Consider the following 26,257-nt stretch of genomic DNA (forward strand, 5'->3'; position numbering starts at 1 on the left):
TGTCTCGACTCATCTGCCGCTGAAGCCTTCATTCATGCCCTTGTTACCTTGGGTCTTGACTATTTTAACACAATCTTGGCCGGCCTCCCACATTCTACCCTTTGTTAACTTGAGGTAATCCAAAACTCTCCTGCCAGTGTCCTAAGGTTCCCCGATCACTTCTGTGTTCACTGACTTACATTGGCTATGATTTTTCTCAACCTTGTTCTAAATCCCTCCCTGGCCCCATCCCTTGCTACCTCTGCAATCTCCACAATCAGCCCCACAACCCTCCCAGATATCTGAGCTCTTCTAATTCTGGCCTTTTGCTCATCCCCAATTTTAACTGCTTCACCATTGGTGGCCGTACCTTCAGCTGCCAAAGCTCTAAGTTCTGGAATTCCCTCCCTCGACCTCTCAACCTCTCTTTCCTCTTTTAAGAAGTAGCCTAAGCATCTACCTCTTTGACCAAGTTTTGGTCATTTGCGCTAATGTTGCCTTATAAGACTCGGCGTAAAATTTTGCTTTGTAACATTCTTCAGGAGTACCTTGGGACGCTTTATAAAAGGCGTAATACGAAAACAAGTTGTCATCACAGAAACAAAATCCACGTTTGTTGTGATCTGGAATGCGCTGACTGAAAGGACAGTGGAAGCAGATTCAATAAATTAAATCAGTAATATTTAATGTTAGACCATAAAAAGTCATTTGTATGAAACTCAAACCCACAGCAAGCACTATTTAATTTGGTAGCTCCTGTGGGTGGAAGGGTAGAACCTCTTATAGTGAATAGGTCAAAGCAAATAAGACTGGCACCATTTGTGTGCAACACAATAGCACTTAAATTATTCTGCTTTTTGCATTTTACCTTTCAATATAAACTGTTTTGTAATACAGTGAGGCTTTAGCAGGCTTTATACTCATCAGTTCTCACGCTATTTTTTAAAATATATCCTGTATCAATTTATTTTTGTTTCATGAGCAGCAGGAAATAAAAATAGTTATCAAATAAATATATTATTTAATAGGTGTCTGATCTTGTTCCAACGATAGTGACCTTGGATTATTATCACTGAATTCTTTCATATCACTGAACACCACATATAGCCCTTGAGCACTGCCAACAGGAATTTGAGCATTATCCAAATGATAATTAATTATTGGACAACTGTAGTTTTAACCTGCACATTAAAGATCCCGGTCTTGACCAACACATTTCACCTGCTGATTCTTGCTGCTCAACAAGCCACCACACGTCACGGCAGCTTAGTTCAGATCTGCCAGGTTGAGCTCTAATCTCCCAAAGCACACCATTTAACAGTGAACCATGGATCAACAGCTGTTTCAGGTCCTGCCCAGCCCAGCTGCAGATGAAAAGCTGATGGTGGGAAACAGTGTTGGATTTAAAAATTAACACATAATGCTGCATCAGGATGCATTCCATAACTTTGATAGTTATGTGAATAAAATATTTTTAGTTAAGTTGATGCAGTTTAACACAAAATAAATGAAATGACCCAATAATTTATTTCATGCTGATTTTGACCTGCTCCACTGTGCCTCCAGAACTTCTCTATACTCTTCACTGGACTCGGGCCTCATGCTCATGTTGCTGCTCCAAGTGTCATGTGCCTCACTGCCTATTGCTACTCGGGCCATCTTCCTCATTGGCACAGGTCCATTGAAGTTATCCTTCACCCTCCTCTAGTTTCCCAGTTTTTGCTAATCTTGGCCTCTGGATTTCACTCCCACTGCTTTGTGCTCTTTTGCCATTCTACAAACTCTACTACTGTGCACTGTTAGCAGCTACAGCCACGATGCACCTGCAGATTAACCTCTGTGGTTCCTGGGTGACTCTGTCCTGAGCTTTCTAATTCTGGGGCCTCAGTGTATCCAGTGGTTGTTTAGCTCACTGGAGTTGGCTGCATCAGCAATTTCTCTGATCCTCCCACAGCTCTCAGATCCATCACTTCCATGCTACTTGCTTTTAACCTGGTCTTTTCTCCCACATAGGTTGGTGACTGCTCCAAACTGCCCTATTATGTCTATCAATGGACCTCAGATTTCAACTCTGGACTATTCGTTGTCCCCTCCCCACTTTAACTTACAACTTTCTCCCCCTGGTCACCTCTCTTTTTTCCCCTCTTTACCTGGCTATGCTATCTTTCATCTCTCCCCTCCAATCCCTAAACTATTCCTCTGCCTTGCTTCTCTCCTGCTAATGCAGACTTGAAACTGAACATGTCCAAGGTTACCCACTGTAGGATACTTTGCTTGGCTTTCTCTGACCCACTGAGGCACTCCTTGCTGCCTTCTTAAGAGCAACAACCCAATTCCTCATCTTCCACTCTCACTGATCTTCCTCCCCCATTTCCCCTTGTGCACATGTTGAGAGCTACCTTCACCAGCCTCCTTCACATGGCAATTATCCCGTCTATCACTCTGTTTCCTGCTGATAGAAGCAATCACCGTCTGTCCATACTTCCCTTCAAAACGTTAATTCACTCAAGAACAAGGCCCTCACCATCCGCAGATGATTTGATTAATATCCTGGCTTTCACTGAATCTGGTTTGTGGATGGTGACACCTCACCCCTTATTGAAGCCATCCCACTTGGCTATACTTTTCATAACCTGACTCGCCAGAACAGTGATTTTAATTAAAGATAGGGTGACTGAATATCTTAAAAATTTTCAGTTGATCAGAGATTGGATTTATAAAGAGTAGGTCATGCTTGACAAAGCTGATTGAATTTCTTGAAGAGCTGCCTAAGTAGTGTACAGATGAATGTTTACAGATGTTATCTATATGGATCTCTTGAAGGCATTTGATAATGTTCCTCATAAGAGAGTATTAGCTGAAGTTGAAGCTCATGGAATTGAAGACAAATTATTGACCTGGTTAGGAAATTGGCTAAGTGACAGGAGACAGAGTAAGGATTATGGGCAGGTACTCTAATTGGCAGGATGTGACTAATGGTGTCCCGCAAGGATCTGTGGTCAGGTCTCAACTATTCACTGAATCTATTAATGACTTGGGTGATTGAGTAGAATGCCACAAATCCAAATTTGCAGATGACTCAAAGATAGGCAGCACTGTAAGTAGTGTACACGGAAGCATAACGTTACAAAGAGATATTGATAGATTAAGTGAACTAGCATAACTGTGGCAAATGGATGTCAATATAGGCAAATGTGAAGTTACCCCCTTTGAACTTAAAAAGTATAGAATAATGTAGTTTCTAAACGGTGAAAATCTAGAAACAGTGGAGCCCCAAAGACACTCAGGGGTCCAGGTACACTGGTCATTAAAATTCATGAACAGCTGAAAAAATATTCAAAAAGGCTAATGGAATGCAGGCCTTTATATGTAGAGGACTAGAATACAACACGGCAGAAGTCATGCTTCAGTTATACATAGCCCTGGTTAGACCACACCTAAAATACAGTGAGTAGGTCTGGGCACCACAACTTAGGAAGATTATATTAGCCTCGATGGGAGTGCAGCATAGTATTACCAGAATGATACCTGGGCTGCAAGAGTTAAATTACGAGGAGACACTACACAAAATAACATTGCATTCCAGGGAATTTAGAATGTTAAGGAGTGTTTTGATCAAACTTTTCGAGAAATTAAGGGGAACCGAGAGGGTAAATAGAGAGAAACTATTTCCGCTGGTTGGAGAGTCTAGGATTAGCGGCATAGTTGAAAAATTAAAACCAGATCTTTCAGGAGCAAGAATAGGAAACACTGTTACACACAAAGGGTGGTAGAAGTTTGGAATTCTATTCCTCAAACAGCAATGGATCATCAGACGGTTACAGCACAGAAAGAGGCCATTTTTCCTGTTGTGCACATGTCGACTCTCTGGAAGAGCAACTCACCTAGTCCTACCCCTACCCCCACCTCCATAACCTTTTCCCCATAGACCTGCAATTTGTTTCTCCCTAGATAATTATCCAATTCTCCTTTGAAAGCCAAGATTGAATCTGTCTCCACCACACTCTCAGGCAGTGCATCCTAACCTAAATCTTTCCTCATGTTGCTGTTGCTTCTTTTGCCAATCACCTTAAATCGGTGTCCTTTGGTTTGTAACCCTTCCACCATAGGAAACAGTTTCCCGCTATTTACTCTTGTCCAGATCTCTCACGATTTTGAGCACCCCTATCAAATCGCCTCTTAATTTTCTCTTCTCCACAGAGAACAGCCCCAGCTTCTTCAGTCTATCCACATAACTGAAGCTCCTCGTTCCTGGAAGCATTCTTGTGAATCTTTTCCGCTTTGTACTCTCTCTAATGGCTTGCACATCCTTCCTAAAGTATGGTGCCCAGGATTGGACACAATACACTGGTTGAGGACAAATCAGTGTTCGATACAGGTTCATTATTGTTACCTTGCTTTTGTACTCTATTCATGAAACACAGAATCCCGTATGCTTTATTAACTGCTTTCTCAACCTGTTCTGCCACCTTCAATGATTTATGCAGATATATCCCAAGCCCTCTGCTCCTGCGCCTTGTTTAGAATTGTACCCTTTATTTCATATTGCCTCTCCATGTTCTTCCTACCAAAATAAATCATTTTACACTCCTCTGTATTAAATTTCATCTGCCACTTGTCCGGCAATTCCACCAGTTTGACTATGTTCTTTTGAAGTTTATCATCATCCTCTTCATAGTTCACAATATTTCCAGGTTTTGTGTCATCTGCAAATTTTGAAATTGTGCCCTGTACACCCAAGTCTAGATCATTCATATATATCAGGAAAATCAAGGGTTCTAACACCAGCCCCTAAGGAACCCCATTATATACCTTCCTTCAGTCTGAAAAATAACTGTTTGCCACTATTCTCTTTTTCCTATCACCCAGCCAACTTTGTATCCTTGCTGTTACTGTCCTGTTTATTCCATGGGCTCTACCTTTGCTGACAAGCTATGTGGCATTTTATCAAATGCCTTTTAGAAGTCCATCTACACCACATCAATTGCATTACTATCATCAACCCTCTCTGTTACCTCATCAAAAAACTCAAAGAAATTAGATAAACATGATTTGCTCTTAACAAATCCATGCTGGCTTTCCTTAATGAATCTACATTTGTCCAAGCGACTGTTAATTTTGTCCTGAATTATCATTTCTAAGAATTGATGCTCGATCAATTGTTAAATTTAAAACTGAAACTGATAGTTTTTTATTAATGAAATATTTTAAGAAAAACGGGGCAAAGGCAAGTATATGGAGTTAGGTTGCAGATCAGCCATGATCTGACTGAATGGCGTGAATGGCGGAATGGGTTTGAGGGGCTAAATGATTCCTGTTCTTATGATGCTGTCATTCCCAACAAAACCGTCACTGTGTGCTATTCCTGTCGTGCATGCATTAAGGATCCATTCTTTCCACCCTCGAGTCCACACGAGCAAACTCGAAACACAGCCTGGTTTATAGCTATCCAACGTCACAGCTGGCTTAACAATCTCTAGTTCTACGGATTGATCTTCCCTGACTGAAGCTCACACTATAGGCTCATCCTGGAGAGCAAATATTATGCCAAGCTTCTTATCACTAAAACTGACCCCTTGCTTAAGCTCCTCTCCCTACCAACTCCTGCCCTAATAGTTTGAAGAAGCCTTTGGATTTCTTTGTAATCAAGATTGAGGCCCCCCATCACCTGTTGTCACCGCACTTCTCCTTCCCTTGCTCATTAAGACAAATAGGCCCCATTCCCTCCCCCACTAGCTCAGAACCGACATCTCTCCCTCTCTCTGAAGGAATAGATGGATACCCAAATCATAATGTTATGTGACTCAGGGAATAATTTGAATGCTATGGCATTCCTTGTTTTTGTTACTCAATCTCCCTCTTGGTGGTAGGGATTGCAGGACTGGAAGGTTTATCAGACTATTTATATATATATGCTGTCCCTTCAGTGATGTCATACGCTGATGATACCTGGCTTTATTTTTCCACCACCTCCTTACTGTCACAGTACTCTTCCAACATTTAATCTGCATAAGCCAAAACTTCCTTCAGTTAAATATTCTGAAGACTGAAGCCATCATGTTTTGCCCCCGCTACATGGTCTGTTCCCTTGGGCAGAATTTTCCATTTTTGAAACTAAGTACGGTGGTGTTGCTCGGGATGGTGGGAAATCGATTCCAAACTTGGAAGCTCATTAATTATGCACAGGCGAGTGTCTCTCCGAATCGCCTAGTGAGTTGGGAGCTGATTCATCTGCCTCACCATTACCTGGCGGGGTTGACAGTCTGACCGCCATATTTAAACACCACCCAAGCACACACATCTCACCCTCTCCAGCCAACCTGTTTCCAGTTCATCACCTCTTGACAGTCACAGTGAATGACATGCAATCTTGTAATCAGCAGAGCCAAAACTCTCTTCTCTCTCTCTTATAGGTACCAGCAGATCGAGGTCCGCAAGGCTGGCCAACGTAAGTCCCAGCCTGCTGACCACGTCGGATAAGAACGCTGAGGAAGAACCGTCACTGCACTTACCCGCACTCTCCACCAGTCCAAAGACACTCACCTCGATGGGGCATAGTTCTAGATTAGGCTTGGGTTCACCTACTGGAGAACACCTCACTGACACATCCTTGCAGCAGTAGGAAGCAGGGACAGCCCAGGTCTCCGGCACTCGGAGGGCTGCTGGAGACTAGCCACCTGCTTGGCCCAATTCAGACGGTTAGGCTCTGCGAGCAGCCGCCAACTTAATGCTGGAGATGCAACAACAGGCCGCAGAACATCAGACAGAGACTCAGCAGTCACTCAGCAGACTAGAGTGAAGGATGGAGGAGTCCGTTCATGCTCCGTCTGGTGTCGTGTCTCCGATGTGTGAGCGATTCGAGGTCACCATGGCAAGGTTGACAACCACCATGGAGACCTTGGTCCAGCAGGTTTTGCCGGACACCAGACAGAGCATGAACGGACTCCTCCATCCTTCAGTCTAGTCTGCTGAGTGACTGCCGAGTCTCTGTCTGATGTTCCGCCACCTGTTGTTGCATCTCCAGCATTAAGTTGCCGGCCGCTCGCAGAGGCTAACCGTTTGAATTGGGCCAAGCAGGTGGCTGGTCTCCAGCAGCCCTGGACTCCATGGTTACATACACTGGTGTGCACCATCAACGTGTAAGTGAGAGGGGGACGAGGCACTTTAACCTCTCTCCAGGTACCCCACAGGGAGGATAAGCGTCAGCTGGACACCACAGGGGCCTCCACCCAGATACTCCAAGGGTGTCTAGCCGTTCAGAATCCACTCTTCCTGTGACCCCATCCACTCCAGCTGCTCAGGTTGAGGAGGGTACATCTGCCCCAGAGCAGGAGACCCTTATCAGGCCAGGGCCCTCCAGACCTCAGGCCACTAGATGACATCCGCCAAGGTCATCACAGACATCAGGATGACCTCTGCTGCAGATGTCAGGGTTGCACCCAGGCGTGGTGTTAGGGTGAGGAAAATTAAGAAATATTGAAACCACTCTTGGGTTATAGTTGTGCAACCACTGTAAACATATTGCACTTGTGTAAATACATTGGATGTTTTTGTGAATGGCTTGGTCAACTGAAGGTGTTGCGATTATGTACCTTTGAATCCTCTTATTCCGAGGTTTACCTATCCTTCCACTCAGTTATAGTGTCTCCCTCTGTGAGATTCACATTCCTGTGACGTCAACCTCGCTGAAGATAGTTTCTGCACCCTTGTGTAATATCAGGGAGATGTGTTAAAATCTTTATTGGAAATGTTTGATTAAAGTGCTTGTAATCCTCCTTCTTGATGAAACACCATTGTGTGAGGGCAGTTCAGCAGCCTTGAGCGATTAGTGACAGTTGTGCCTCCTCAGTGGTAGTTCCAAAGGACAAAACATGGGCAAGAGGAAGAGATCCCCAACCGTGTCCTCATCTCACTAGCCACTGTAATTTCTCATTGATGTGGTGACAACTGCTTCAAGTGAGTTCCCACAGCATTTTCGCTGCTGAGTCGACTCTCAGTTCCCAGAGTGAATGCATACAGGGGGCACTGCTGACCGTCTTAGGGATCAGGGCCTGGTGAATCATGAGGCTAGAAGGTGCAAGTGTGAATGCTGGACTAGCTCTCGATGTGATAGGTTGGACATCCCTTTCAATGAAATGGAATGGCATTCAGGGCCAGAAGAAATGTGGCCATCTCCCCTTGCCTTCACTTTACTCCTCCTGGGATGTGGTAACAATTAAAGTGGCACAGGCATGACTCCCATATCTTGCCTCCTCTATGGTGTTGTCCCGTGAAAGCTGAGCCTCATCACCCTCTTAAGGTTCCTGGCCTCCTGATCTTCATCCTCTGAGGAGCTCTCATACTCCTCCATTTCACCCTCAGGCAGGAGATCACCTCTTCTGCATTATCAGATTGTGAAGGGCGCACCACACAACGATGATACAGGAAACCCTGTCGGGAGTGCACTGCAGTGAGCCACCTGAGTGGTCCAAACATCTGAAGCACATCTTCAGAGTGCCAATGGTCTGCTCGATTAGGGACCATGTGGAGCTCTTGAGCTGCATTGTACCTCTCCTCCAAAGCACTCTGAGGCCAACACACTGATGTCATCAGCTAGCATTTCAGTGGGTGCCCCTTATACCCAAGCAGCCATTCCTGCAGATATTTGGGCCCTTTTAAAATTTGAGACATCTGGGAGTGACTCAGGGTATATCAGTCATGGCAACTCCCAGGGTACCTGACACAAATGTGTATTATGTTCTTCTGATGATCGTACACCAGTAGAACATTGATGTAATAATAGCCTTTACGGTTGATCAATGGCTACTGCCATGGAGACCTTAAAGCCACATGGGTACTGTTGATTGCACCCTGCACTTTTGGGAAGCCTGAGATAGTTGCAAAGCCATTGAATCTCTCAGCCTGGCCATCTTCTATGAGAGCAAACCTCACATAATGATGTGCCTTGCTCTAGAGGGCATCTGTGACTTCCTTGATGCATCTTTGCACTGCAGACGGTGAGATGTCGCACAGGTCCCCTGTGGATCCCTGGAACAACCCACAGACAAAGAAGTTGAGCATGACAATCACCTTTAAAGCCATTGGCAGGGGATAGCCTCCCACTCCATGGGGCGTTAGCTCTTCATGAAGAACGTGTCACATGTGACCGACCAGAGCTTGGGACAAGTGCAGACATGCGTGGCATTGTCTTTCACTCATCTGTAAATAGGAGAGTGTTCTTCGGTATACCCCAGGTCTGGAGAGTCACCTCTGTTGTCTGGTTCTATCTTCCTGACCCTCATGTTCTTGCTGTGGTTCTCCTTAACCCTGGATCTCAGGCAGGACCTCCTCCTGAAACTGCGCTCAGCATCACCTCTCCCTTCTTCTCCTCCTCCATTGTATTAGAACCCTCAAAAAGGCAGCGTTGAGACCTAGATCCATAACTGTTTTATCCTTCTGCCTGAACTGAAAGATTGAACAAGTTAATGATTAACAGGTGAACATAGTGAAGCTCATAATCTGTAACTAACAGCAACTGTAATGGTCTATAGTGGCTTCAGCTCTACTAGTCTTGTAGCTGATGCAGCCTTGTATATGAGGCACTAACAGACACATCAGGTGACCAAGATGCCAGCCTGAGAGTTAACATGTGAATCCCAGTGATTGGAGAAGGTTTGAAGTGACATGCGTGACGGGACATAGCTCATTGTTCCAATCTCAGATCTGGAATACTAATTAGCAATAAGTTTCTCATGATTCTCAAGATGCCCTTTGACCCATTATGAACACCAATTCTGGCAAGCACATGACAGTCCTCCATTGATGGGATGCCATATATGCTATACTTGTCATCCTTAATGGGTGCCTGCATTCCCAAATTTCACATTCCTATGTATTAATGTTGAAATGCAGCGACTGTGATGTAAACTGAAACTCCTACATTTCCCTGTTACAACATTGAAAAAGGCATGGGTTCTGAAGGCTGGCTTCTCAAGGAGGTCTTCCTCCTTTCAGCTCAGACTCCAGTTTAATCTTGTGGCACCAACAAGTTAGAGGGCACCTGTCACGAAGAGATTAATGTCTATAATGTCATTGGAAATTATTTTGTAAAATAGGGTTTAGTGGTGTCTGCGTCTATGTGTGTGTCTTAATTGGATTAAAGCCAACTCGTCTAGAAGTTTTGATGTATAGAAAGATGTAGGTTTGAAATGGTAATTAGATAAACATGGGGAAGTTTAGAAACATAGGGAAGAGTGTCCTCTGCAGTCACCGTCGCCGTGAAGCAGTCTGGGAAGAGTGTCCTCTGTAGTCACCGTCACCCTGAAGCAGTCTGGGAAGAGTGTCGTCTGCAGTCACCATCACCCGAAGCAGCCTGGGAAGAGTGTCCTCTGCAGTCACTGTCGCCAAGTGAAAATAAGACAGAGTGACATTGCAGGAAAACCGTAAGTTCATTGGTTGGTAAGTAACTGCTAGTTTGAACTACCTATTCTAAATTGGTTTCAGATTAAAGGTGACTACTGGGGCCCAGGATCGGAGGCCTAATACTTCAGCTTCATCTCAGCAGAGGGAGTAAGTTCCTGTTGATTTTAAAAAGTGTATTTTGAATCTCTATTCTAACTTGCTTTCAGATTAAAAGTAAATAGGAGAAATATTTTACAGATTGATAAACTAAAGACCAATAGGAAATTTAAAAACAAATTGGAAAACTAATTAAGTAAAATAAAGATGCAGGGCCAGGTGATGTGTTGTAGCTGCATGATTGAGAGCATGGTGGACCCCACTGTGGTTCCTAGTGACCAATCTGTAATAAATGTTGGTTGCCGGAGGAACTCTGGCTCAAAGTTGATGAGCTTCGGACACTGCGACACATCAGGGAGGGGGAGAGTTACCTGGACGCTGTGTTTCAGGAGGCAGTCACACCCTTTAGATTAACTACCTTAAATTCGGCCAGAGATCAGGGACAGGAGGGTGTGACTATGAATGAGGCAGGTAGAGGGATCTAGGAAGTAGCACTGCAGGAGCCTCAGCCCTTGCCCTTATCCATCAGGTTCAAGATTCTTGCTCCCTGTGTGGATGAGAGCGGGGACTGTAGGGAAGATGAGCAAACTGACCATAGCACCATAGTATAGGGAACCATTCAAGTGGGGGGAGAAAAGAGAAAAGTAGTTGTAATCAGGGATAGTATAGTTAGGGGAATAGATACTGTTCTGTGAAGCCAGGATCAAGAGTCCTGAAGGCTGTGTTGCCTACCTGGTGCCAGGGTTAAGGATATCTCATCTGGGCTGCAGAGGAACTTGGAGTGGGAGGGGAAAGATCCAGCTGTTGTGGTCCATGTAGGTACCAACGATATAGGTAGAACAAGGAAAGAGGTTCTGCTGAGGAAATACAAGCAGCTAGGGGCTTAATTAAAAAGCAGAACCAAAAAAGGTAATAATCTCCGGATTACTACCTGAGCCACGAGCTAATTGGCACAGGGTCAATAAGATTAAAGAGGTAAATGCATGGCTCAAAGATTGGTGTGGGAGAAATGGGCTCGAATTCATAGGACATTGGCACCAGTTCTGGGGAAAGAGGGAGCTATTCCTTACGGAAGGGTTCCACTTGAAACATGCTGGGACCAGTGTCCTGGAGAATTGCATAACTAGGGTTGTAGATAGGGCTTTAAACTAAATAGTGGGGGGAGGGTTCAGTTGCATGGAAATATAAAAAATCAAAGTTTAAGGAGAGGGTAAGAATGCAGGTTAGTGACGAGGCTGATTTTTACCAAAAAGTGAAAGAAAAGGACAGAGTTTGTGAACGCCATATTGCACCAAAGAATCATATAAGAGTAGGGAAAATTGACAATAGGGCATACTTAAAGGCTTTGTATCTCAATGCGCGTAGCATTTGGAATAAAACTAATGAGTTAACAGCGCAAATAGGGATAAATAGGTATGATTTGGTGGCGATTACTGAGGCTTGGTTACAGGGGGAACAGGTTTGGGAGTTGAATATCCAAGGGTACTCAGTGTTTCGGAAGGATAGGCAGGAAGGAAAAGGAGGTGGTGTAGCTTTGTTAGTAAAGGAAGATATCAGTGCTATATTGAGAAATGATATAGGCACTGGAGAGCAAGACGTAGAGTCAGTCTGGGTAGAAATAAGAAATAACAAGGGAAAGAAGTCCCTGGTGGGAGCAATCTACAGGTCCCCAAACTGTAGTCAGCATTAGGGCACAGTATAAACCAGGAAATACTGGGAGCATGTAAGAAAGGCACGGCAATAATCATGAATGATTTTAATATGCATATAGACTGGACTAATCAAATTGGCAAGGGTAGCCTCGAGGGAGAGTCCATAGAGTGTATTAGAGATTGTTTCTTGGAGCAACATGTTGTGGAACCAACCAGGGAGCAGGCTATTCTGGATTTGGTTTTGTGTAATGAGATGGGATTAATTAATGATCTTATAGTAAAGGATCCTCTAGGCAAGGGTGTTCATAGCATGCTAGAATTTCAAGTTCAGTTTGAGAGCGAGAAACTTGAGTCCTAATCTAGTGTTCTGGAGTTAAACAAAGGTAACTACATAGGCATGAGGGCAGATTTGGCCCGAGTGGACTGGGCAGGAAGACTACAAGGTAGGACAGTTGATGAACAGTGGTAGATATTTAAGGAGATATTAAATTCCTCCCAAGTAAAATATATTCCAAAGAGGAAGAAAGATGGTAGGAGGGGGAAAAACCATTCATGGCTAAGCAAGAAAGTTAAAGATAACATAAAGGCAAAAACTAAGGCATACCAAATTGCAAAGGTCAGTGGCAGGCTGGAAGATTGGGAAACTTTTAAAGATCAACAAAGGGTTTCTAAAAAAAATAAAAAAAGCAAAGGTAAATTATGAAAGAAAACTAGCACAAAATGTAAAAACTGATAGCAAAAGCTTCTACAAGTATATAATAGGAAAGAGAGTAAGTAAAGTGAATGTTGGTCCCTTGGAGGATGAGACTGGAGAGTTAATCATGGGGAACGCACAAATGGCAGAGACGCTTAATCAAAATTTTGCCTCAGTTTTCAAGGTGGAGGACACTAGTACCACCCCAATAGTAACAGGTAGTGCAGAGGGTATAGAGCAGGAGGAACTTAGAACAATCACCATCACTAGAGAAAAAGTACTGAGCAAACTATTGGGATTAAAGGGTGACAAGTCCCCAGGACCTGATGGCCTACATCCCAGGGTCTTAAAGGAAGTGGCAGCAGAGACAGTGGATGCGTTGGCTATAATATTCCAAAATTCCCTGGATTCTGGACAGGTTCCAGTGGATTGGAAAATGCTAATATCACGCCCTTGTTCAAAAAGGAGGGGAGGCAGAAAGTAGGAAACTATAGGCAAGTTAGTCTAACATGTGTCGTTGGGAAATTGTTGGAATCCATTATTAAGGAAGTAGTAATGGGGCATTTGGAAAGTCAAAATGCAATCCATCAGAGTCAGCATGGTTTTAGAACATAAGGACATAAGAACTAGGAGCAGGAGTAGGCAATTCAGCACCTCGAGCCTGACCCGCCATTCATTACAATCATGGCTGATCTCATTTTGGCCTCAACTCCAATTTCCTGCCCTCTCCCCATAACCTTTCAACCCATTACTAATTAAAAATCTGTCTATCTCCTCCTTAAATTTATTCAGCGTCCCAGCATCCACTGCACTCTGAGGTAGTGAATTCCACAGATTCACGACCCTTTGAGAAAAGTAATTCCTCCTCATCTCTGATTTAAATCTACCACCCCTTAGCCTAAAACTATGGCCTCTCATTCTAGAATGCCCCAGAAGGGGAAACATCCGCTCCACATCTACTTTGTCTGTCCCCTTTAGCATCTTATATACCTCAATTAGATCTCCTCTCATCCTTCTAAACTCTAGCAAGTATAGGCCTACCCTGCTCAATCTCTCCTCATAAGACAAGCCCTGCATCTCTGAAATCAATCTAGTGAACCTCCTCTGAACCGCCTCCAGTGCAACTACATCCTTCCTCAAGTAAGGGGACCAAAACTGTGCACAGTACTCCGGGTGCGGTCTCACCAATGCCTTGTACAATTGCATCAACACTTCCCTATTTTTATACTCTATTCCTTTAGCAATAAATGCCAAAATTCCATTTGCCTTCCTTATTACCTGCTGTACCTGCTTTCAGCGATTCATGCACAGGGACACCCAGATCCCTCTGCACTGAAGCATTCTGAAGTTTCTCTCCACTTAAATAATAAGTTGCCTTTTTATTCTTCTGACCAAAATGGAAAACCTCACACTTATCCACGTTAAACTCCTTCTGCCAAATTTTGGCCCATTCACCTAACCTGTCCATATCCATTTGTAAATTTCTTATTTCTTCATTGCAACTCACTTTCCCACCTATTTTGGTGTCATCTGCAAGTTTAGCTATAGCACTTTCTATCCCTGAATCTAAGTCATTAATATAAATTGTAAATAGTTGAATCCCAAGGACCGAACCCTGTGGCAGCCCACTAGTTACAGCTTGCCATCCAGAAAAAGACCCATTTATCCCGACTCTCTGCTTTCTGTTGGTTAGCCAATCCTCTATTCAAGCTAATATATTACAGATGGAGTTTAACGTGGATAAGTGTGAGGTTTTCCATTTTGGTCGGAAGAATAAAAAGGCGACATTATTTAAATGGAATGAAACTTCAGAATGCTTCAGTGCAGAGGGATCTGGGTGTCCCCGTGCATGAATCACTGAAAGCTGGTATAGCAGGTACAGCAGGTAATAAGGAAGGCAAATGGAATTTTGGCATTTATTGCTAAAGGAATAGAGTATAAAAATAGGGAAGTGTTGTTGCAATTGTACAAGGTATTGGTGAGACCGCACCTGGACTACTGTGCCCACTTTTGGTCCCATTACTTGAGGAAGGATGTAGTTGCATTGGAGGCAGTTCAGAGGAGGTTCACTAGATTGATTCCAGAGATGCGGGGCTTGTCTTAAGGTGAGTGATTGAGCAGTTTAGCCCTATGCTCGCTAGAGTTTAAAAGGATGAGAGGAGATCTAATTGAGGTATATAAGATGCTAAAGGGGATAGACAAAGTATATGTGGAGCAGATGTTTCCCCTTCTGGGGCATTCTAGAATGAGAGGCCATAGTTTTAGGCTAAGGGGTGGTAGATTTAAATCAGAGATGAGGAGGAACTACTTTTCTCAAAGGGTCGTGAATCTGTGGAATTCACTACCTCAGAGTGCAGTGGATGCCGGGACGCTGAATAAATTTAAGGAGGAGATAGACAGATTTTTAATTAGTAATGGGTTGAAAGGTTATGGGGAAAGGGTGGGAAATTGGAGTTGAGGCCAAAATGAGATCAGCCATGATGCTATTGAATGGCGGGTCAGGCTCGAGGTGCTGAATTGCCTACTCCTGCTCCTAGTTCTTATATTCTTATGTTCTAGATATCAAGAGGGTACATTTGCATCTGTTGAATAAAGCATTCAAGATTGTGGGTGAAATCTTGCACCTAGCTAGAAGGCGCCAAACAATGTGTTTATTTTTTTTCAGCTTGCTGATAAAATTGGTGGAATCAAAGGATATTATTGTTAGAAGATGTAACGTTAAAAGCCTAGTGATACAATGGAACATTTACATTCAAAGGAAAAACTAGGTATAAACAGAAAGGAGTTTGTGTTTGTATGGCAGACGCATTTAAGAGCTAACCAGCCTGTACCTCCAACTGTGTCTGCAAGGAACCAACTTGCAAGGAACCTCATTTTGAATTTGTATGGTCAAATGTGCTTTGCATGGGGTCATTTTAAATCTATGATTTACTGTTGCCTTGGTGGAGATTTAACTGGGAGTGGTTAATTTGGAAATTTGTTTAAAAGTTATTATAGTAGGAATTTGTAGCCATGTGTATGTGTTTAATTTGTTGTTTAAATTAATAAATGCTTAATTTAGTTGTATATATAAAAAACCTCTTGAGACTCAGTGGTCTTATTACTACTGAATTACTACTGAATCTTGCATCTTGAAACATACAAATTACAAAAATGGGTTATGACAATTGTTTCACATTTCCCTCTGGGATTTGAGCAACTCAGCCTTTACCAGAAAAGGGTCCTCAGTCTGGCAGTGCACTCCTCTCACACAGCCTCAGAACCCTCCCATGCAGATTTGCTTCTACTTTCAATTTATAACTGCGCCATTACTTTATTACTGCAAGATGGTGGTTCTGCGCTTTTACTTTGAGACCAGCTTTGACACTCCCTTTCTCAGCGTCTGCGTCCCAGAATCTATCTGGAGCCTCACGATATGAATGTAGAGCTCCCTCCTGTTATCCTCCAGCCTCCCCCAGTAATAGATACCATAGTTGTGGTCCACATTGCTACCCTCCCCCCTGAGCCCATCATGACTGATGCACCCATGCCTCATGCGGAGCTCTACCCTCCCCATCTAGAGGCTGTGTGCACGATCACCTACCGAGGAGAACCCCCCACCCCCACTCTCCTCAGAAAGCTTCACACACCACCACCACCCCCGCCACAATACTATGTGTTCCCCAAATTTAGGCTGCAGATTTCTCCCATAACCATTACAATTACATCTGCAGCCCAATATGGAAACAGACAAGCCCATGGACAGTGACTGTGAAAACCCCTTGCATACCAAGCTGTGCATTATTCCAATTCTGCACACAGGCCTTGCCCCTCCCTGGAGCAGGAGTACAACATGCTCCACCCTGCAGCATGGCCTGTTGCACCCCACGACTGTCTGAACTCTGACTCTTGACTGTGAGGTCCACATATAGCCACAGGACTGTCTCCACACTCTGACTCCTGACTGCAAGCCTCAGGACTCTCTGTACTCTCTGACTACAAGCCCCAGACCAAGGGCTTTGACTTTTAATGAGTTCCCCATTACCCTCATGACTGAAGACTACACTGTATGCCTTCTCACCCCCCATCTTATGAGTTTCCATCCTTCTTGGGGCACACTATCAAACCCCCCTTTCGCATTCCACAGTCTGCGTGCATCCCCTCCCATTCATGCATGTGGGATCCCATTCACCTCCTTGTTTATCAGCATTTCAGTTTCCCTTGTTGGGCTCCAGTTTCCCACCCTTTGGTCTACCCTCTGTCTGCCATCCTTCTCCCTCCTCCGCCACCCCCTTGCAAAGCCTTTCTGTCCCTCTGCCTTCCATCATTCCCCCTCCCCCATCCTGCCCCATTGCTCCCCATATGATGCCCCCATACCCCAACCCCTTCCAAAGCCTTTCTGCCCCTTTGTTCCCCATGTTTTCCCAACCCCTCAACCCTTTGTAAATTGAAATCAGGGGAAAAACTCTACATTGGTTGGATTCATACCTAGCACAAAGGAAGATGGTTGTGGTTGTTGGAGGTCAATCATCTCAGTTCCAGGACCTCACCACAGGAGTTCCTTAGGGTAGTGTCCTAGGCCCAACCATCTTCAGCTGCTTTATCAATAACCTTCCTTCTATCATAAGGTCAGAAGTGGGGATGTTCGCTGATGATTACACAATGTTCAGCACCATTCACAACTCCTCAGATACTGAAGCAGTCCATGTCCAAATGCAGCAACACCTGGACAGTATCCAGGTTTGGGCTGACAAGTGGCAAGTAACATTTGCACCATACAAGTGCCAGGTAATGAACATCTCCAACAAGAGAGAATCTAACCATCATTGACATTCAATGGCATTACCCCCCATTATCAACATCCTGGGGTTACCATTGATCAGAAACTGAACTAAACTAGCCATATAAATTCTATGGCTACAAGAGCAGGTCAGAAACTAGGAATCCTGCGATGAGGAACTCACTTCCTAACTCCCCAAAGCCTGTCCACCATCTACAAGGCACAGGTCAGGAATGTAATGGAATAATCTCTACTTGCCTGGATAAATGCAGCTTCAACAAAACTCAAGAAGCTTGACACCATCTGGGACAAAGCAGCCCACTTGATTGGCACCCCATCCACAAACATTCACTCCCTCTAGCACCGACACACAGTGGCAGCAGTTTATATCATCTACAAGATGCACTGCAGGAACTCACCAAGGCTCCTTAGACAGCACCTTCCAAATCCACAATTGCTACCATCTAGAAGGACAAGGGCAGCAGATACATGAGAACACCACCACCTGGCAAGTTCCCCTCCACGCCACTCACCATCCTGATTTGGAAATATATCACTGTTCCTTCACTGTCGCTGGGTCAAAATCCTGGAACTCCCTCCCTAACAGGACTGTGGCCTACACCATATGGACTGCAGCAGTTCAAGATGGTGGCTCACCAACACCTACTTAAGGGCAATTAGGGATGGGCAATAAATGCTGGCCTAGCCAATGATGCCCTCATCCCATGAATGAATTTAAAAAGACTTCCAGCCGTTTTGCCCCCAGTGTGCTTGTTATCCTCCCCACCGATCCCCCTACCCACCCAAATCAAAACGCTGGTCTCTGAATGTTCAGTTCTGTCTGAGTACGGCTGCGCAGTGGTGTCCTTCAGAAAAACAGTGGCACCCACTTTAAGCAGACCACCCCTACAACTACCCCAACCTTGGGCCGCAATATTGGTCTCCGTCTGAATGTTGAACCCTGCCTGAGTATCGCTGCACAGTGGTGTCCTTGTGGCTATGGAGACAGCCACTGGAAACAGACCTACCCTATACGCCCGGCAGCATGACATTCCACTCGCATTGCAACGAGACCGGAGTAGTGCTATGGCTGGTAGACCATGCATGTTGCACACTCCTCAAAATCGCGAGCGAAGTGAGGTCCAACTGATGCACGCCACTCTTTTTCAAACATGATTCATACTGACGTGATTTCCTGCGGGCATTATGCAAGATTGGAAAGCGGCACATGATTTTGATGAGAAGCTAATGTAATGAGCATTCATGAGATGATAATGAATGCAAATGGTGTTCATGATACTGCTCAGTAGGATACCCGACCTACCATTGGGAGAATTGCAAAGTATTTTTACGCTGACAGGTTTCGCTTCTGCTAGATTCTCCACTCCTGCAGCCATGAAACCCGCTGCAAGCAGGATGGGAAAATTTCACCCCTTACTTCTGACTGTATTCTCCACATCGGGCTGTCTCAGGCTGAACCAGACTGTTTGCAGTCTTGGTTTTCAGTGCAACACTGAGCTGAGTTTCAAACTCCATATCCTCTTCAGTATAAAGAACAGCCACTTTCACCTCTGTAACATGCCCTTTGTCAACCCATCTGCTATTGAAATCCTCATCCATACCTTTGCCACCTACATATGGGGCCTCCCCCACTCAACTCTTCAAAACTTTCAGAACACTGTTGTCCATACCTTATCCGGCACAAAGTCTTCCCTGACAGTCATTGCCTGGCATCTTGCTGACGTCCAATGACTCAGATCCCCAACCCATCAACTTAAAATTCTTTTCTGTCCATGGCTTCAGCCCTCCCTATCTCTGTAAACTTCTCCAACACACCACCTCCTCTTGACCTTCAAGTTCTCTGGCCCTGGGCTCTGATTCATTGTCCCCTCTCATTGTACCCTCGATATCAATTCTATCAGAAATTCCCTCCTCATTTTTCCACTTCTTTAACATTCTCCTTAAAAGCCCAACATTTTGCTCACCCCTCTTAATCATTCTTTCTTCAGCTGAGTGTTATATTTTCCTCACAACTCTGTAAAGCACCTTGGGATATTTTTCTATGTTGAAGATGCTATACAAATGCAAGTTATTCATGTGTATACATTCTTAGGTTTACTCCAGGTGCTTCAGCCCAGTGTCTCTCTCTCTCTCTCTTTAGGTACCATTCCCTAAAAGGCCATTGGTGACCATGGACTTCCATGTATTGGTCCATGGTTGTGCTTAGCAAGGTACTGCAGTGATTTGCCTTTGCCTCCTGCTGACCAGGATTCCAGCCCAGTATAAATTTACAATTTGTCTAAAAACATGCCTTGAAGAATTGTTGATTGCTAGAGCAATGGCTTCATCTGCCAACGGATTCCCCATATTAAACGGAAGCTGCATATACCTTAAACTAGTCCACAATTATTAGCTGGATCCCAATCAATCAATCTCCAGTTATTGAATAGGAATTTCATTTTTACTTAACTGGTTGGATTGAGGCCTCAGTATGCTGAACTCTATACATTGCCACTTGCAGTAATTATGGTTTTATTTACTGTGTAATATACCTTTCAGAATAATACTTGTTAGGAAAGATCACGTGATCTGTAGTAACCAATAGGATAGTAGTGTAGGCTACCTCAGCAGATAGCGTAGAGATGGAGTTGGAGTTGAAAGCACACGTGTAGTTGCTGCTGAGTATATTGTAAATAAACTTAATGTTTCATCCTAAGAAACGTCTGCAGTTCAGCTCTAATACTAACAGTACAACACAGCTACCCATACAACAAACTGGCAATGAAGATAAATTAGGATTGAACAGAAGAAATCAAGTTGGAAAGAAATCAGCACTGTACTCGCCTCGTGAGTGTAAGTAGCAAGCTCCGTTAGAATTGAAGAAGTTAACCCCTCTCAAAATACTGCAGTTTGGGAGAATTGCTCCTTTTGAACTAGCCACAGACGATTGGTCTCAGTACATAGAACGCCTCATGTTCATTTTTCAAGCGAATGAGATTATGTGGAAGAGAAGAGGCGAGTGATCCTCTTGAGTACTTTTGGGGGCAAAACCTATGGTTTGATTCGAAGTTTGACGGCACCCAGTGCCCCAGATTCGAAGAATTTTGATGAATTGGTGGACCTCGTGAAGGGTCACTTTCAACCTAAGCCCTCAGTCACGATGCAGAGGGTCAGGTTTTATTCGTGAAACAGAGCCCCAGGTGAGACAATTGCATGCTACGTGGCAAATGTGAAGCAGCTAACGGAACATTGAAAGTTTGGTACGACTCTGAATGACATGCTCAGAGATCGTTTAGTATGTGGTATGAAAGAGGACACTATTCAGGGAAGATTATTGTCAGAAGTGAATCTGGATTTCAAGAAGGCGTTAGAGATAGCGCTGGCCATGGAAAGCACAGTAAGAGATTCAAAAGCAACACAGGGTGCGCAAAATGGTGCCATCCTCCACATCGGGCGGGAAACCTCAAGCGAAAGTGACACGAAAAAGCGAGACTCTGCTGAGAAATGGGAAACAGGTCCCGCTTGCTGAAGAATAAAGAAGAATAATTTAGCAGCGAGATCGAAGAATAATTTTAATAGAGGTGGAAACAATCAGTCTTTTAGCGATTGGCACTTTAAAAAAATTGAATGCTACTATTGTCACAGAAATGGACTTATAATGAGGCAGTGCAAGGAAAGATTCAAGCAGGCTTGTAAACAAAAGAAGAAGCCCAATGAAATCTACAATGTAAAAGAGCCTGAAATAACAAATTCAGACATTTACTCGCTGTTTAATCTGAAAGTTGGAAAACAGAACCAACATTTGTCACAGTGAAAGTAAATGACAAAACTTTTAAAATGGAAGTAGACACAGGAGCTTCCACTATAGTGATTGGGATACTCGAATAACGGTGAACATCAATTAAGCTTAGAACAAACAGCTGCTAAGCTAAAAACATATACGGTAAAGACATTCAAGTCAAAGGCCTAAGCAGAGTAACTGTCCATTATGGGAGCCAATCGGCAAAGCTACCCTTGATGGCTGTAGTAGGTGAAGGGCCAAGCCTCCTGGGACGAAATTGGTTAAAGGAGATTAAGTTAGAATGAGCTGAAATTTTCCAGTTGAGAGCAAGCGGGCTACCAGGGCTACTTAGAAAGTACGCCACCACCTTCCAGGATGAACTGGGGAAAATCCAGGGCCTGCAGGCCAAGATTTATGTGGATCCGGAAGCAACCCCTCACTTCATGAAGGCGAGATCGGTGCCATACGCCCTGCGAGAAAAAGTTGACAAAGAGCTGAACAGACTAGAGAAACTGGGCGTTATACAATCTGTTCAGTTCTCAGAATGGGCAGCACCCATAGTCCTCACCCTTAAACCCGACCAAAGTGTCCAAATTTGTGGGAACTGCAAACTGACCGTTAATAAAGTAGCCAAGCTGGATAGGCACCCCATTCCAAAAATCGAAGAACTATATGCCAAGCTGGCATACACAAAGCTTGATATGAGTCATGCTTATCAACAACTGGAATTGGATGCCTCCCGGGAATTTGTCACAATTAATCCCCACAAAGGGTTTCACTAATATACATTTTCACAATGTACACAATATACTTATCTTGTGCCATCTTTCAGAGAACAATGGAAAGTTTACTGCAGGGACTGACCCAGGTTTTAGACGGTGTATTGGTGACAGGATCCACTGAAAAAGAGCATTTGGCAAACTTAGAAGTCTTAAAACGTTTCTTGCAAGTTGAAGTGCATCAAAAAAAAAGTGCACGTTCCAAGTGAGAGAGATCATCTATTTGGGTCACCGGGTAGATTCACAGGGCCTCCACCTGATTGAGGAGAAAGTGAGAGCCATAAGAGCAGCACCTGTGCCAAAGAACGCCTCAGAACTCAAATAATCCCTAGGAATGATCAACTATTATGGACGGTTCTTACCCAAGTTGTATACAGTGCTGGCACCGCCTGCATTCTCTACTCAAAAAGAACCAACGTTGGTCTTGGAAGGCCCCCCAGAAAGAAGCTTTCATAAAGGTGAAATAATTGTTGCACTCGCCCAAACTATTAGTGCAATATGACCAGACAAAAGAATTAGTACTGACATGTGACGCATCTCCTACGGAGTGGGAGCAACGCTCCGACATCGGATGCATGACGGCATGGAACAGCCAATAGGATACGTATCAAGGACGCTCACCACAGCGGAAAAGAGATACTCACAAATAGAAAAAGGTCTGTCCATCATCTTTGGTCAAGAAATTTCACCAGTACGTATATGGCCGTCATTTTACAATTGTTTCAGATCACAAACCACACTAGGGCTGTTTAGTGAGGAAAAGGCTATACCACCCATAGCCGCAGCAAGAATACAACGATGGGCTTTAATTCTGGCAGCATATGAATACACAGGCCTGGCAATCAAATCGCAAACGCTGATGCCCTTAGTCATTTGCCTTAATAAGAAAATGATGAGCACGTCCCAAATCCACAGGAACTTATTTTATTGTTAAATTTCTTAGATTCCTCACCAGTATGTGCTCGACAGATCAGAGACTGGACAAATCGGGACCCAGTCCTATCTCAAGTACGAGAACAGGTGCTACATGGTTGGTCACAGGAACCTGTATCTGATGAAATGAAACCATAATTCAACAGAAGACATAAAATAACCAGCCAGGATGGCATCCTATTGTGGGGTGCACGAGTGACAGTTCCTCCAAAAGGGAGGGAGCCACTTTTAATTAAATACATAGTTCCCATCCAGGAATTTCCCGAATGAAAACCATAGTACACAGCTATTTATGGTGGTATGGGATGGATGGCGAAATAGAGAGTATGGTAAAGAATTTTGTGCAGTGTTGGCAACTGCAAAAATTGCCAGTGACAGATCCATTACACCCATGGGAGTGGCCAGGTAGACCCTGAGTGCAGTTACACATTGACTATGTTGGACCTTTCCTGGGAACAATCTTTCTATTCATTGTTGACACCCGTTCAAAATGGTTGGACGTATATGAGGTGAAGTCACCAATGTCGGGCGCTGCAATTGAGAAACTATGTCAGATTTTTGCTATTCATGGACTACCATAAGTAGTTGTTTCTGATAACGGCACGGCATTTATGAGTACTGAGTTTCAATAGTTTATCAGCCTCAAATATATCACGCATGTGAAAACTGCACTGTTGCACCCTTCCTCAAATGGACTGGCGAAAAGGGTGGTTCAAACATTCAAGGCAGGCATGAAAAAGCTAACTGGTGATTCCTTGGCAACCAAGCTAGCACGCTTCCTTTTTCATTACAGGACTACCCCTCACACAACAACAGGTGTTACACCTGCGGAGTTATTGTTGAAACGCCATCTCAGGACGAGATTGAGCTTAACAATGTCGAATTTAGAGGGGAAGGCGGAAAGGAGTCAGGGAAGCCAGAAAACTAGACACGACTGGCATAGTCGTGAGAGGAAATTTACCGTGGGAGAGCCGGTATACGTGAAAAACTTCGGGGAAGGATCAAAGTGGTTACCAGGTGAAATAAGTACGGTGCCTGGACCTCTATCTTACCACGTGGCGGTGGAAGGCCGGATCATCTGTAAACATGTGGACCATTTAAGGAGGAGAGAGACAAATCGCCAAGATTTGGTTCCATTAGCAACCATGACCAAGGCTGAGTTTCCTGTTGAGGACACTCAACCCAGGACTGACGTGTCTGATGTTCTTGTAAGAGTTGAGGATACAGGACTGCAAGTGCCCACTGAAGCACTTGATGTTCAGGCAACTCCGGAAAAGGAGGTTCCTGACAAAGAATCTGAAGTTGTGGAGCTGCGACATTCCACATGTATCAGGAAACCACCTGAAAGACTGAACTTATAAATTCCTTACCCAGAGTAAATATTTTGTTGTCTTGAAAAATATGTACTTGTAAATATAATATATATAGCCGAGTTAAAGCCGAGAAATGTAGTAATTATGGTTTTATTTAGTGTGTAATGTACCTTTCAGCATAATACTTAAGGAAGATCACATAATCTGTAGTAACCTATAGACAAGTAGTACAGGCTTCCTCAGCAGTCAGTGTAGAGTTGGCATTGAAAGCGCACGTGTAGTTGCTGCTGAGTGTATTGCAAATAAACTTAATGTTTCCACCTAAGAAGTGTCTGCAGTTCAACTCTAATACTAACAGTACAACTTGGCCACCCTTACAACACCACTCAACAGGGTTTAGTACATTTTGTAAATAATCCAAATTACTGTATGCAAAGCATGAGCAAATTGCTAGCTAAAAATGAAAACTATGCACTACTTATAGGATTTGTTTTAACTGAGAGGAAGACCAATAGTAAATGTTGGCCAATCTTGAACTCTAGATGATAATTCCAGTTTCTACTCAGAATACTGTAAAAGGTGAACAGATTTCCCTCGATAAATCACAATGATTTAGCTTTTCTTACCTACTTTCCTTTACTGATTTGTTTTACATTCTCATTACTTGCATGTGCTCTTTGTATCTTTTTCCAAACTTAGGAAGGCAGAGCTGTAAAGGTCTCAATCAGGACATGATCAGAGAGAATCAAATGATCACATAGTCAAGGAGCAATAGATTCACCATCCCGGAGTCATTGTTTGCTGCCCTCCTGTGGCAGGCTACAGTCAATACGTGAATACTCTCCAGCCAATATTCAACAAAGCTAATTTTCAAATCGTCCTCTAATTATTTTATTTTTAAAGTATGCTCCAGTTCATTTCCTTTCATATTACATAAAATTTCAATTTGTTATTATTATATGTAAGGACCAAATATTGCACCATGAGTTGGAAAGTGGGATTAGCCTGGATCATTCTTTTATGATATGGACATGATGGGCTGAACCACACATTTTATATTGTATTTAATGCTCTTCTGGAGCTTTTAACATGCTTTGGCCCTGATCCTCCCCATTGTCAAATAGCATGCCATACTTAAACAGTGCTAACAAAAACATTAATAACAATATTAATAAATTGCAAAACAAATAATGTGCATTTATCACCAATTTTCTTCCATTCTGCCCTTAAGGCACATAACTAAGGTGCATAATGTGACAAAGGTAGCAGAAGCCCTTCAAAGATTTGCTCACGTGATCATTCTTCATACTGGGTCATAGAAACTGAGTGCCGTAAACTATTAGACTGCAGGGAAGGTCAGGGCTGAGGCTCAATCCTGTTTTCACCCAATGTCCACATCTGCATTTTCCAAACAAGAGTCACTGCTAGTGATCGAGAGTCCAAAACCCTGCTGTATTTTCCTCTTACAAGCCTAGGCATATTTCTGCTGAATTTAACTCTTTCTGCTGTCACTCCCACAAGGATGAGAGATTTATCACTGAACGGAAGTCAAACCTGAGACTTCTTTACATACAGGCTTCTGTGGCTCAGGAGTGTGGTGAAGAAAGGCCTGGTCCAGGAACAAAAGATCCACATTCTTCAGGCAGTGGGGAGCTCTAAAATGAAGGAATGTTATACTGAAGGGATAGTCTTCAGTTGCAGAAAAATGATTTCAAAGTACCGTGTATACTAGTGTCAACGTCAACCCATGATTTTTAGCCTAAAAATCCGTAATTTTTCATATGCCTCATGTAAAAGTCAACCTTAGTTTCTCAGTGATCGAAATCCAAGAATTTCAGAGTCAAAGTATAATCCTGGAGATATTAATAAT

The sequence above is a fragment of the Cetorhinus maximus genome, chromosome 16 (assembly GCF_964194155.1).
Source record: "Cetorhinus maximus chromosome 16, sCetMax3.hap1.1, whole genome shotgun sequence".
Classification (NCBI taxonomy): domain Eukaryota; kingdom Metazoa; phylum Chordata; class Chondrichthyes; order Lamniformes; family Cetorhinidae; genus Cetorhinus; species Cetorhinus maximus.